Source organism: Phaethon aethereus (assembly GCF_964289735.1).
Source record: "Phaethon aethereus genome assembly, chromosome: 3".
Taxonomy (NCBI): domain Eukaryota; kingdom Metazoa; phylum Chordata; class Aves; order Phaethontiformes; family Phaethontidae; genus Phaethon; species Phaethon aethereus.
This window is the reverse complement of record NC_138576.1, coordinates 12,183,166-12,198,705: the sequence shown is the minus strand read 5'-3', so window position 1 is coordinate 12,198,705 and position 15,540 is coordinate 12,183,166.

The window sequence follows — 15,540 nt, the reverse complement described above, 5'->3', positions numbered from 1 at the left end:
AAGATACATTATTTAACAAGCTCACTGGTTAAAACGAAAAGTTTGTTTAGCGGCAATGAACACTATCACTTTTTATTAACTGAAGTTCAAGTTCAGCTGTCTGGACACAGGCAAGATGCCTGCTCTCTGGTGTTCATGAGGCAAATCTGGAGGATGAAATGCAGATCTGAACGGGAGATATAAGGAAATTGTTTACCTGGGTCAGAAAACAAAAAAGATATATTACAGAAAACATATGGTTGCTATTTAATTTGTGCTTTATCATTTTTCATTCTGACATTAACATTGTTATGAGTGGGGTGAGAGCACTGTACATTGTACGATGTAATATAAAATGAGGGTTACCACTCCTTGCCAGAGGAAACGTGATTCAGAAACAATTTGGGGGCAATTGCAAGGTGATGTGGCACAGAGAACCAGAAGCTATTGAAACTTTAAACATCATTTCTGGACAATATAAGACTTGCTGCAAAACGACTTGTAAAAACATGAAAACGTTACTTTCCTGACCCCAGAGAATTAGAAATCTTTAAATATCAGTTCAAACAATGCCTCTTAAAGGGCACCACACTTTTTCATTGCCAGCTACCATTATTTTTAACAGTTTGTTAAACATACCGCAATAAAGAGAGATTAATGGTCAAGATATAACCCAAAAATGCAGAGGGCCACGTCGAGATCAGTTACACGCAGGCAAGTCAGTGGTGAGGCATAAACGGGGTATTTAAGTGGAAAATTTAGCCTAAGAACATTAATGGAAACCAAAGTAGGTGATTAAAATGGAAATCAAGTGTTTGGGGAAAACAGAGTAAAAGGTATGAAAAAATTAAAAGATAAAGCATAAACAATGTTTTATTAAGGAGAATGAAAAAATAATAATGATAAAATGTTACTTCAGGAATTTAAGGAAGAGTAAAAATATCAAAGTATTAAAAGGATGAAGAAATGACAAAAATATACTTGCAAAAACATACTTACAAGTATATTAATTTTGTAATTAATCAGCAAAGGAATCAAAAACGCCTGTAAGCCATCTATGAATGATTTCTCTAGAACCATACCCAGTTAAAAAATTCAGAAGAAAACTAGTTTAAATAAGGGGATTCATCTCACAGATTTGTTGCCATCTAAAATATCATTGCTTATTTTGAAGTATTTGTCTACTGAAAATGAAGAGTGACAGGAGCTTCTGCAGAAGGGAAATTAATCTATCTCAGAAGGATGAAAAGTATTTTGGAGGATGACGACCTGAAGTTAGAAACCTAACTATTGCTAGAAACTGAAATGTCTAGTTTTCAGTGACTTTCTCTGTTTTAGGAGCTTTAGCTCAGTCCTGCTTGATCAGTGGGGAAGAAGGCAGGAAGGGTTAATTTTTGTCTTGCCCCAAACCGTGCCCAAACCAAAGACATGAACAGCACATCAGTAATCCATACTCTGTCCAACATATTTATGGGATTGAATGCATACTGGACTGGTGATTTTTAAGAATATCAGTCTTGTCACCTGCTGGTGCAGGATGAGAAAGCCTGCTCAGCTAAACCTGGGCACCTCGTTATGTGGGGTCAGAAGTCAAAAGTGCTCTAAGTGATGCTAGTCTCATGTGTGATTGGAAGTCATGTCCCTTGATACGGGGAAAGGCTGGGCAAACCTGTGACTTTGGTCAAAGGTATTTTTTGGTATTTTTAAAAATATTCATTTTGTATACTTGTATTTATTAAATAAGTATCAGTCCCGAAAGTGTCACCTTCTCAAAGTATGACAGAGCCTTCTGTGCTTTCCAGTGTTTACATTTTCAACATAAATTGAAAATCAGTATTGGGAAGAAAATGTTTTTCTGATTATAAAAAAAAATAAAACTTGAGGTTTCAAGATTTTCTAGTCTGCATAGGGGTAAACCCAAGACCTAGGGTTTGTTTTCACTAACACCAAAATATATAGTTATCTAATGGTAGTAGATCTCCTGCATCCTAGAATAATATCCTCAATGTCAAATCACAAGCTATTTTGATGCCTCACTTTGGTTTTGGCCAACACAACCTGAAAAAATTTTGTTTCAAAATGTGTTCTTCATGTGAAAATTCCAGATTTGTTGTAGCAGTATTTTATGATGAAAAAGCCGTGCAAAGAAATCTCAGCAGATGTTTCAGGATACCTTTCTGAGATCTTCTTTGCATCTCTGAGACCTAAAACATACTTTCATTATGAATGCCAAGATCCTCACAAAATAAGATGACTTGAAGAACTGGAATTTCAAGAAAAACAAAGCAAATAGCATTGAATTCGTGTTAAGATCATGAAATTATTAAAATATAAATAAGGGGCCTGATCATATTTCAGTAACAAAAAAAATTTTGTTTAAGATAGTTGACAGCTTTTGTTTTCCTTAATAGGAACATTAATTATAAAGCGTAAAAAATATTCTGGTTTTACAGGGATTTTTTTTCATTTGTGATATGAAAATATTAAAAAATATCAGAAAATATTAAAAGTTATCTTAATGATAAATTGTGTGTGCGCAATGTATATACATATGTAATCTGCATATGTAGTAAGAATACAGACACATGAAGTTACACACCAATCCAGGCAGCAATTCTACTACATTTTCTCACGTTTTCTAGTCTCCAGGCTGTCAGAGTTATTTTTGCTTTCAGAACTTATGTTCGCTACGAAAATACTGCAAGCAGAACGGGAGAGATGTGCCTCGGCACTCTTGAAACACGTTGGACATTTATGGGCTGTTAGCCTGATGCTCGCACTCATCATGACCAGTTAGATCTACTGTGCACATCCTGGTGGGAGCAAAGCTGGTGTAGAAAATGCAAAATCAGCTGCTTTTTTTGCTTGCAAACCAAACTAGCAATGTGGGTCCCTGTCTGACTCAGATTTTTAGGTTAAGAGCAGTAGTTTAAATACCGTGAATACTGAAATTCTGCACTACTTGATTTCAGCATCTTTGGATATGACTATCATTATTGTTAATATTTTTATTTTCATATGGACAGTATAACTTCAGCCATGACTAAAAAGATCTTAAAAGTTTGTACAGATGTTAATGAAATGATCTCAGTAAACCTAATGGCAGAAAAACTACAGTATTGGTTTATTAAACCTGATATAGTCATCACACTTAACATTACGGAATATCTATAAATAATGTCTGAAGAGTTGATACTTAAGTAATAACCCTCTTAGTAAATGGTAAATCATTTCTTAGAGGCTATTATAGGATGAACAGATCAATAACACCTACTAATGTGCTTGTAACCATCCATAACAAATACTACTAAAGTATGTAATGTGCTTCTAATATCTAGTATTCAATTACTAACCTCTGTACAAATCATTTATATTGAAGCCTTAATATAATGTTTTATCACTATATCAAAGTAGTGATTTACTTTGTCATACTTATGCAGTTAATTTATATATAAATCTTGTGTCTGATCCTACAGTCTACATTATAGAGGAATCCTCTGAGAAGTCATAAGAGAAGTTAGCCAGAGAAGCAATTGTGGGGTTGGGTCGGGTCTCCTATTTTCTTACCCGAAATGTTTCATCTGCAATTTCTATCTTTGTCAATAGGCTGACATTTTAAAGAGATTTAGAAGGAAACTATCCTGAAAGTTTTGAATTGCCCTGCAGAAACAGATGAATGAAAGCAATGTTGCCTTGTTATGGACCTTGCGCACTGGAGAAGCTAGAGACCTGGATTTGTTTCACTGCCAGCGTGAACTGCCATCAAGTCAATAATATGCAGCTGGCTGGTAGCGTACTTCTGAGGAGAAAGTGACCTCTTCAGATTTGAGAAGACTTAGAAGCCTACAGACACAGAAACTTGCAAAGTCAAGTGAAACTGATTAAAAAAAACCCAAACAAAAACCAAAAAACAAAAAAAACCAGTCTGGCAAGTTCAAATACACTGGCAAATCCTTAATGTATTTGCCAAAGATCTCAACTGGGGCTCTGGAAAGGGGCTGCATAAGAAGTTTTGTCCGTGACCGTGAAGTCAAAATGTGCTTCTAGAGGCATATTCAGCGCCCATCTTGCTTCACATCTTTGACTCTTACTTAAGCATTAGTCTGGTGCCTCTGCTGATGTTTCACGGTGCAACAAATCAGTCCATGCTGGCAAAAGATTTCAGAAGTTGATCGCCTATTTCCTGGTTCTCTCTCCCCCTTTTCCATAGCAAAACTGAAGGTTACAGAGTTATTTGGGATATAAACTACTCTAACTCAGCTTTCTGCTGAACTGTTTTGGAGCAGATCCATAATCTTTTGTATGAACAGAAGCAGGGTCTGCAACTTCAGCCTCCTCATGCAGCCCTGTAACCTCGGAGTATTGAGTTGTTCTAGCCTTTTCTCTGTGACCCAGAGACTGATCAAAATCTTTGCACAGCAGTAGAGTGCCACTTCAGAAAAGACTTTAACCCCTTGACTGAGGTACCTCCACAAGAGACGAAGAAAAATGCAATTCAAGTCCTGCTAGAATTCAAGAAAATGTCTGATTTTGGCTCAAATCCAAATATTTTAAGTAATTCCCTCTAGGGCTTGGGAGAAGCTGGGTAGAGAAATGAAAAAAAGGGAAAGCTGCAATTTATAATATTAAATTAGGAGTCCAAAAGGGTAGTTATGAAGCATTTTTATGATTTGGAAAATCCCACTGTTTAGAACTTCGGGAAATGTTGTCCACTATCTTATTTGTTTGATTTCTGCAATTGATTAAATACCATCCAGAGAAGATGACAACCATAAGTACAGTAGCAAATAATAATGTGATAAATTACACAATTTTTAGAAATGTAAAAAATGAAACAAAACAAAGCTTGTTTTCAATGTTGTGTAACTCTGATTTACCAAATTGTCAGTTTCTACATATCTTTCTTCCTGAAGACCAATAAAAGCCTGACTGATTTAAACTAGGTTATTAAACATTCGTATGCTTTTGGATTTGAATACATTAACATAATAGAATAATGGATTGTAAGTAGTTCATCAGTAAATAATCCACAATTATGGAGTTTGCAGACTGATTGAAAATAAATAGCAGCATATTGTATAATTAAGCCATAATCAAATGTCTCTCTATATACAAATGATAAAGTGTCCCCTTGGGCCATGGCCATGTGCTGAGGGTTTTATTTAGTTCAATAGCAAAAGCTTTTCTGTGCCAAGTTTACACAAAGAAAAGTTAGTGAATTGCTAGGAATAAAGTTGACTGATCAATCCATACAGTGTAATAATTAGAGCCAGCATTACTCCGTGCACATTTTGGATACAGATTTTTGCAACAGCTAGCAAGATTAACCCTCACTGGTATTCAGCAGTAGTGTTCTCTGGCCAAAGAAATACTATATTTTGGTTTGTATACAAAGCCAGTAACATTTCAATTTAATTGCTGTATATTCCATTATTAATACAATTCAACTTCAGGTTCAAGCAAAGAAAGTTGAATTTACTATATTTTAATGTTTTCTCAAAAATGATGGATTTGAGATTCTGAGCAGAACTCAGTGTGGGTCCTGAGTTCTGTCTGAGACTTTCAAGTGATGGATTTTGGACATGCAAGTAGATACAGGAGTTCAGCATTTCAGTTTACAAGGCTGGAAGCTGAGCAAGAACATTTCAGAAAGTTATAGAATCTTGAAATAGGGAAAAAGCGTACTAACATGCAGAACATGCATCTGAAAATAGCTTCTTTCAAAAGGGGGGTAGGTGCAAGTAGGTGAATGTCACTTAATGACAGGGCTGTCCTTCTCTGCAACCTCTCAGCCAGTGTTACTAAAAACTCTGCTATACCTGACACTTAACTTGAAGAAGGATAAACAAGGATAAAGCTGTTATTTCTGTTGTTTGTGCAACACCCTTTGGTTATCCTTTTCCATGCTGTGCATTCAGATACCAGTAACATCGCTCAGAATTTATTGCTGCTTTCCAACAATCTGAATTGTAAACAGCCCATAGCCTTAGAAAAATTAGTGCTGGGAATTATGCAGCTGCAGGCAGTTTTGCAGGATCTGACCTACCGTGTAATATATAACCTTTGAGTGGTTCTCTGGGATTAAGAACTCATACAGTGGATTGAGTTTGATAAAGCCTCAAACAGCGTCGGGGGTCATAGTCCCTCTGGGGTTGTTAGCTCAGTGTCAAAAGTCAGTGTCTCAAGGAAAACAAGCTCAAGACAAACTTCAGGATCTTCAGCCGTACTCGTAGTCTAGCACTACGTAACGCTGCTTTACAGTCACTTCTCTGCTTTGATGCTACTTTTACTAATCGCAGCACAATTCTGGAGTCTGATTCAGTAAGGGAGAGGAGCTGAACTTGTTCACCCAAACTGACTCCTTTGTAACAACAGCATGGACTGTCCTGTCTCTTGATTCAACTCTACTGCTTTGTGCTATGAATTTCCTCTACTGTGAAGCTTCTTGACTGTTTAATGCATATTGTTGAACCCTATATTCCTTATTGACTTCTTGAAGTTCCTCTACGTTCTCACCTTTCAACAGCTTAAATCTCATTGCTGGGATCTCAGCTGGAATTTTGGACCAGAGGGAACATCTTTTCAGTTCCTATAGTTTTCATGGAGCTCTCTAAGGAAACCACTGTGCTATATAAGGTTTCTTTTTATCAGGCAAATGATTTCACTGAAACAGTTCATTTACTGGAGTGAACCAGGCCTGTGTGTATATTTTTCTTATAAAGGGTTATAAAAAATTACACATAGTGGAATACTTCTGTTGAAGTCAAAACTTTGAAATAGGTAACATCTCATCTTGTGGGTTACCTTACTTGTTCAGTAATGTTCATGGCCACATGAAAAATTTACTTTGACGCAACCCAGATCAGAGCTAGAAAATTAGGCATAGGCTACTCTGAGGTAAGTGAATATGTGGATTTTGTTTTGCTGCAGTTAATGTGATCTCACTTGTCCCCTAATAAAAGTTCATGAGAGGTTGGAATATAAATATTACAGAGCAGCTGCTGTGAGTTTAATCCACGTTCCATTAATGAAGATATTTTGCTCCCAGTGCTGGATCAGAATCTGACATATTGTTTTCTTGCATTTCATGCTGCACACCTGCAAGGGTTTAAAATATGTGATATGCTTTAGATAAACTATTTTCTAAAACTAATTTTGGAATATTTATATATTCGTGAAATAAGGGGAAATATAGAAAAACAAACTACTGGATTGTGCTCTGACTTGTACACGGGAGGGGGAAGGCTTTGCAAGCAGAGTATAAATATACTACCATGCCTAAAAGAAACAAAGCATAACACACAGTACTATATGAGAGACAGGAAGGCACACAGTCCAAGAAGCAACAACTTAGTCAAGACCTTCTTTCATCTCCTTTAAATGTTGTAAATGCATATCATTCCAACTCAATTATTTACTTCCTAAGGTGCTGAGCAAGTCTTAGTCTTATTTGAATCAGCGTTTGTACCACCACCCCAGAAATCTTTCTCTTAATGCAAATCTGAAAAATAAAGTAAAACCTCCTATCCTTTTAATACTGGGAGTGGGAGTCCAGAAAGGGGGGAAATGGTTATCACAGTTTAATTTGCAGAATAAGCCAAAAAGTTAAAAAAAAAAAAGGACCCTGATAAATGAGAAATAGTCCCATTATGTTATTATTCTGTTACCTAAGAAACTATCTTCAAAACAGAAGCCCTCATAAATACTCTGGAGATGCATCAGACACTTTTCCCTGCTGTACGACATTGTGTATATGGTTTGGCAGGAGTTCATCGTGTAGAAGATAAACTAGCACATAGTGCCAGGATTCTATTACTCTTGACCCTGACCTTTGGCTGCATGCTGTTTCCAGTTGCACTCCATCTTTAAAAAAAAAGACAGCGCCCATTTTTTTACCCTTTCTTTTTTAACTTCTGTTTTTAAACTTCTCCATAATCTACCCTTCTTCTGATATATATTGGAAAAACAAGTTTTCTTCTCTTTCTTCTCTCTTTTTTTTTAACTTCTGTTTTTCATTCCTTAAAACCAGCAGTAGTGCTCCTGCCAATGTTGGCTTTCCCATTCAGATTTCTCCTCCTTTTTTTTTTGTCTCCAAGCACTAACTAGCTCAATAATGTGGAATAGTGTAATGTATCCCAACCACAGAGAAAATACATTCTTGGAAATCGTTTGTTTTTCTATGTTATATTTACTATCCTCTGAATTCAAGATATCCATTTATTATTACCAACTGAAGTTGTAAGTAGTAAAGTCATGGGAAAGGAGATGATATTTTCATTTATATCGAACGAACGTTCAGAGCTGTCAACTCTATGTAGAAGGGTGTAGAACCACCTAGTGCATGTGAAATTTTTAAATATGTTTCATTCCTACAAAATTATGATCTCTATCAAAAATATTACATAAGGATGTGATAATTTGCAAAGCACTTTGATACAGAGCTAGAACATAAGTACTTGGTAAATTACAGAGATTAGAGTAGGCCACAAGAAAACAGAAGGATATTCTTGAAAGTTTATAGGGCCTTCTTCTGTGCTCCTAATTCAGGCAAAACTCCCAGTGAAGTCATTGGGAATTCTGTTTGTATTAACCAGGACAAAATTAGGTCTCTGTTTTCCCAGTAGGGATCAGGCTAATTGCCATGGATGAAAATGTTTTCAAATAGAAAGCAAAATAAACTTTTTTTAACTACCTCTGGCTGTCTGGAGTGGACTTGAAAAAAATTAAATCCTGGTGTATCCAATGGCTTTTCATTTTGTGAACACTGCAGTAATCCGAGTATACTCATTTGTTTGTGCAACATTTAAATAAAAAAACAGAATAAACACAACAAATCACCCAGATCCAGTATTTTTAAAGGAGAAGTGAGAGGGAATCAATGTAACTTCACAGAAATGCTATACTTGCAAGAACATAAAAATTTAGAAAAGCAGTATATCATAGTCAGACAAAAATCTCTGGTGCATTAAAGAGAACAAAGTTGTGTTGCAATAGAGCTTTCCTAAATGCTTAGCTTACTTTAGAAACAGAAAATGTTAACACTGTAATTATAAACTGTTAATAGTGGTTTGTATTTGGGGACCAGGACTGAAAATGATATAAACAAACTGTTGTTACAGACATTTCTTCTTTAACTAACTCTTTCATTCTACCTGTAGTTACCAGAAAGTGTGTTATGATAAAAATGAAGAAGTTAAAAGCATGAAGGGAGTAAAGCCCAAGACCCCTGAGATTCACTACAAGTCCTAAATATCTTTCATTGGTTATTACTTAAGCTGTACAATTTACAAATATTATGCTTTGTGACTCCAGGACCCATCTTTGCCTGAAAGTTCTGCCTCTCTAGAAGACAGGCTATAAAAATTACCTCAGAGTGATAACAGCAATTGAAATACAGAAATAATGCAGAAAAAAGCAGATATGAAAGGAAGAGAGGTCCACATAAGCAATGCCTTGCAAAACTTGAGTGACAGAATATCTTTATAGACAGGCAACACTGGCTGATTAAAGAGCTGTCCCACAGTAGCATTACCTTCCGTACATACTTGATGGTGGATTGCACTGCAATCCACATAAAATTTGGTTTTAATAGAAGGTTATCAGAAGGTTTTATAATCTCTGTTAACAGTAAATTTACACTGAAAATCCAAGAAGCCATTACTGGAGAAATGTTGCCATCATTTTATTTAACACTGTCAAAAAAATCAGTTAGGAGAAATATTTGTGTTTAAACTTCGTAATTATTAAGCCTATTCCATAAGAAGTTTTTTAGGAATTCTAAAAATTATGGTAGATACTGAAAAATATTAGAGGTAAGAATTGAAGTAGTTTACCTAATCTCCTCAAACTGGTGTAGCCCCAAAACTACACAAATAGAGGGTAGCAAGGAAAATAGTATCTAGTCCCATTTGTTGGCCTGGAAGCCAAATGACATGGTCAGGCCACCACCACCACACTAATAAATTCTTTTATATTACAGAACATGGTGTCTGCATCCAAACTGCCCCTTGGGAATGGTCCTTGGCGTGTGCTAGTTCCCAGACAGATAGTGCTATTTGACATGAGCCAAAAGGGCACCAGGGAATAGATTCACAATTTAACCATATGGAAAACTGTTCTTGGGCCACTGCCCTGATCCTGTCCACTTTGCTAATACAATTATAGTCAAAGATTCTGAGTCCAAGCCATTTTACATACCTATTTTCAAAATGTGAAACCTCAGAAGCACTACCTAAAATTATGTAGGCATATGCCAGGCATACACTCCTATATTTCATTATGCAGCTAGAGATACCCAAAAGAAATCCACTTCAGTTACTTAAAATTTTATGATGAAGCTACTGTCTCAGAAAATGAAGTCTTGATAAAATCTGGCCCCCAGTCCAAAAAGACAAGGAATTTTAATCAAGGCTTTAGGCAGGTATCCTAAGTCATACCCAGTTCACAAAGAAAAGTAGGCTGAAGAAATATCTAATGTATAAGTCTTGGTGGTCGCCCAGTGCTGAGCTCTTCAGGATTGTGGAGATTATCTAGATGATTCCTTTTCCATCGATGTTTGGGGTATCTATCAGTCTTTTGCAACTGGACAGTAGAGTGCAAAGAAAAGCTGACAAAGGAAGTAAGTTATCACCTAAAAGAAGACATGTCTACCTTTTCATACTAATTAATATGTTGTCGTGTAGAAGGAAGTATGGAAAAAACCACTCTTTATTTTTGTTTATAATTCAAAGCTAATTTTCCCTGTTGCTGCTGCTATCACTTGCTTTCCTCATCTAAGTTTCATGACTGGTTAAGTAAATTTTAGTCTATGCTGTTATAAAAGGCTTTACTGGGTTTTTTTTACCTTTCCCCCAATTATGTGGTCATGTCTTCTTCCTTGTTCTTGGCAGTATGTGGTCACTTGGCTTAGGGAGCTCATCCAACAGTCTGTGTAGTCTCATGAGTACCAGCACATGCAGATGATCACAAAGCTAGAAAACATGACCATTTCTGAAAAATTGACAGCACTGGACATGCATAACCCAGAAAAGAGAATAGTTGAGGAGGAAGCATATTAACTGTATTCTAACCTAACACAGTCTGTTGCAGAGAAGAAAGGAATCTTTTCTCTGTGCCAGAAGGGGATAGGACAAAAAATAATGGGCTTACATTGCTGCAAAGGTGATTAAAGTTAAACATTAGGAAAAACATTCCAGCGATACAGATAGTGAAGGACTGGAACACATTGCTTAAGGAGAGTGTGTAATTACAAGTCTTTAAAACAGCTGTTTTTCTAACAGCTGTCCAAAATGTCCTTAGCAGAGCTGGTTCTGCCGTGGGGCAATGCAATGCACCATATCACCTCTCAAAATCCTTTTTCAGTTCCATTTTCTGTGATTGCATGATTGGATTCAACAAGTTGTTAATCCATGCCCTGTCACATTTCATGATAAGTAGAAGTTAAAGGGGAAAGAGTGACCATCCAAAAGAAATATTATCTTGTTTTCTATGTAACCTAAATCTGAATTTGCCCGATTTCATCACCACAGTGCCTGAGTGGGAGAAGAGAGACTGAGTGATGCAGGAGTGAGTTGTGCCCCTGGCAGGAACAGGAACAGTGCCTTTCTGAGAGCTACAGGTTCTTTTTATGCTTCGTTTTCCTTCTTTCTAATGAGTATAACTATGTGACAGTACTAATGACTGTGATTCTCCAGATGGAAACCATTGTGGAAGTATTATGCCAGTACTGTTCTCTGCTCTTGACAGAATTCTGCCCCAAAGCAGTCAGTGAAGGTGGTATCTAAATCCAAAAACTTAAGTTAGGCAAATGGTGTCTTCCTCTAGAGGTTTTCCAAAGCACCTATCAAAGAACTCTTTCCTCTGGCAAGGTAAGGAACTTGTTATTTCAGGAGCGCTGTCTCACAGAATCACAGAATCACAGAATCACAGAATCACAAGGATGGAAAGGACCTTCAAGATCATCAAGTCCAACCATTAATCCAGTGCCACCATGTCCCCTAAACCATGTCCTGAAGTGCCACATCCACGCGTTTTTTGAACACTTCCAGAGATGGCGACTCCACCACCTCCCTGGGCAGCCTGTTCCAATGCCTGACCACCCTCTCGGTGAAGAAATTTTTCCTAATATCCAATCTAAACCTCACCTGGTGCAACTTGAGGCCATTTCCTCTTGTCCTATCACTAGTTACTTGGGAGAAGAGGCCAACACCCTCGTCGCCACAACCCCCTTTCAGGTAGTTGTAGAGAGCGATAAGGTCTCCCTTCAGCCTCCTCTTCTCCAGACTGAACAACCCCAGTTCCCTCAGCCGCTCCTCATAGGACTTGTGCTCCAGACCCCTCACCAGCTTTGTTGCCCTTCTCTGGACACGCTCCAGCACCTCAACATCCTTCTTGTAGTGAGGAGCCCAACACTGAACACAGTATTCAAGGTGCGGCCTCACCACTGCCGAGTACAGGGGCACGATCACTTCCCTACTCCTGCTGGCCACACTATTCCTGATACAGGCCAGGACGCTGTTGGCCTTCTTGGCCACCTGGGCACACTGCCGGCTCATGTTCAGCCGGCTGTCAACCAGCACCCCCAGGTCCCTTTCCGCTGGGCAGCTCTCCAGCCACTCCTCCCCAAGCCTGTAGTGTTGCATGGGGTTGTTGTGACCCAAGTGCAGGACCCGGCACTTGGCCTTATTAAATCTCATACAGTTGGCCTCTGCCCATCGATCCAGCCTGTCCAGATCCCTCTGCAGAGCCCTCCTACCCTCCAGCAGATCAACACTGCCACTCAATCTAATCTTCAACTGTAGTAGTACATTAAATATGCCAAGGACTGCTCTCCGTCCTCAAATTCAAATGCCAAGGCCTGGGTCCATCCACACTATTAACTTACTTTTACCCTTCAAAACACCTATTGGAAAAGTTCATGTTAAGTCCTCCTGAGTTGTGCCAGAAATTTCTGAAATGTGTCGATTGACCTTGTTGAAAAATAAAATCAGAAAATTTAATGGTGTAGCTGCTGAAATTTGAGTCACTGAGAGTATTCCCTAGTCCTATTTAATTTACTAGTGTGGAGGGCACATGTTGGCTAAAAATTTGGTGAAAGTTGTGTAACTAAAGTTAGATTGAATCTCACCATGAAGTGTGTTAAGTAGAGAGAGAATCACAGCATATTTTTTATATGGAAAGTACCATTTCCTTTGCTGCTATTATTGGCACAGGGACTGTAGCTCTTATGTTTGGGCAAGATTCACTGTTTTGGTGAAACTGAAGATGTTCCTTATAGTTTTTAAAAAGAGATTCATAAGCCTGCATCTGAAGAAGAGTACACCTCAGTGATAAGTGACGTGGATTTGCAGGAGGCAGCTGAATACATAGGGAGGAAGGTTGTAAGGAGACTGATAAATTCCTGCAGATGCAGCTGTAAAGATAATCTTGGTCCAGTTAAAAAAAAAAATTAATTGCACAAGCACCTGAAATGTTCCTTTTCTCATGATACTTTATCTGCCCCATGGTGCATTCTTGGGGCATAATCCCTGAGTTTATCTGAGAAACATACTTCAGAAACCTTCTTCAGTATGTCAGTAGGGCATGCAAGTAAAGGAATTCACATAAAACCAGGTAGCCCTTCAGGAGATATCTGCTCCTCAGGTAAACACGGCAAAGAGACTCACACTCTCTAGGACATGAGTCAAAAGAAAAACATCTAGGAAACTCTGATGCAGCAAGAGTTACTAAATGCAAAACTGTTCCAAGAACTGAATTAAATATTTAGGAGAATGATTTAGTAAGTTTAAGATATTAGAAAAGTACTTGCTTATCAAAGATAGTTGGCAAAGAAACAAAAAGGAGGTTATCTGAAGGTTCAGTTATGGTGGAAAGAGAATCTAAGGACAATGGGAAAACAGCAAAGCAAATGGGATTATTTGTATTTGGCTACAAAAGCAGCTAAGGCAACAAGATAGAAGGACAGCAAGAGGTACCAGGTTGAGAACTTGGTGTTATGATTGTGTAGGCAATGTTCCCAGGACAGTTGTGAGGGAGAGAAGCAAGCCCCAGGAGAGCAATTACAGGGATTCTACCCATTTATAGAGACTGTTTTATTTTAGAGGGGACTGTATGGTAATAATGATTGATACTCATTTTATTTATTTACAAGTGCCATGGTTACCCAGACAAGTTTCAGCCTCTGTGTGCTGGGCGCTAAGTGCTTATGAGGCTGTCCACACCCCAAGCGGCAAACAGGCCATCTGAATTGGGTAACGCATTTAGATTCAGCTGGAAAAAAAGAGCTTCAACATGACAGGAAGCATCCCAAAACTGCAGAAGTTCAGCAACCTGAGCTTGTCTTATCCTCATGACAGCACAATGCCTCAAACCCAAATACAACCTTTCTTTCTTAGCCTTAGGAACACGAGATGCTGGAAGCATTCTGGTGTTTAAAACAAGAACATGGCCACCAGACATGGCTGGAAATTCATTACTGGTGTGCTTTGAGATAGGTACTACCTCTTGCAAGGGTGTGCCATGAGGATCCCAAGAAAAAAGAAGCAGAAAGCTTCAAAGAAAGCTTGTTCTTTATATCCACAGGTCAGTGGACATATGCAGTGTATCTCCAAAGCATGATGTAGGAGCAAAAACTTAAAGCGGTTCAAGGGGAGACTGGACAAAAACTTGGAAAAGAAACCCACTGAGGATTACTGACTTGATAAATCACGTCAAACTCAGGAAATCCCCTAAAAATTGTTGGAAGCTGAGAGAGTATTTGAGGAAGTATCATTTATGCTTCCCTGCTTTTGCTACTCTTTAGGTGTCCCTTACAGCCAGCGTTAGAGACAGTATGTCTGTTCTTATGACCTTATGTACTGGAGCAGCAGCTGAGCAGCACCCTCATTCATATATGGACTATGTCCAAGGTGCACATATCTTGGTCTTGTGTAACAGGGGCCACATGGTACCACATGGAGCAAGAGTATAGCATGTCAGTCTCCTCCTTTGCCTTTTCTTTCACCCCTCCTCCTCAGCAATACTGTGGAAGCAGCTGTTTTTGTTACTCCTCCTTGGGCCAAAGAATGAATGATGTCTGCATTAGTTTGAAGGAATCCCTCTTTGAAGAAGCTCCTCTTTGAACTTCTTTTTGACTTCCTACATAAAGGTCATGCATCCTTGCATGGAAAGCAGAAGGACTGAGGTTTATGGACATATTTCAGAGTATTAACATGAAAGCAGGGATTGCCATTTACTGTATATTTTGGGTGTCAAGAAACAAGGCTGAGGCACTGGAAACTAGACTCATAGGTGTTGGTAAAATGGAAAAATAAAGGAGTCATATTGAACTAAGTCAGCACATACTCTTTATTTTACAGCTATTTCCTAAAATTTTCAAGTTTACTCCTACACTGAGAAGAAGGAAAAAACCCTACTGTCATGACAAAATTTGCACTGTTGCTTAAAGAATAGTTAGTGATAATAAGATCATTCAGTAGAAGCAAAGAGCAGCACATAGAACTGTCACTTGAACAAACACCAGCTGTTCTGCTTAAACTTTAGCCAAGCACCAAGGTGAACTCT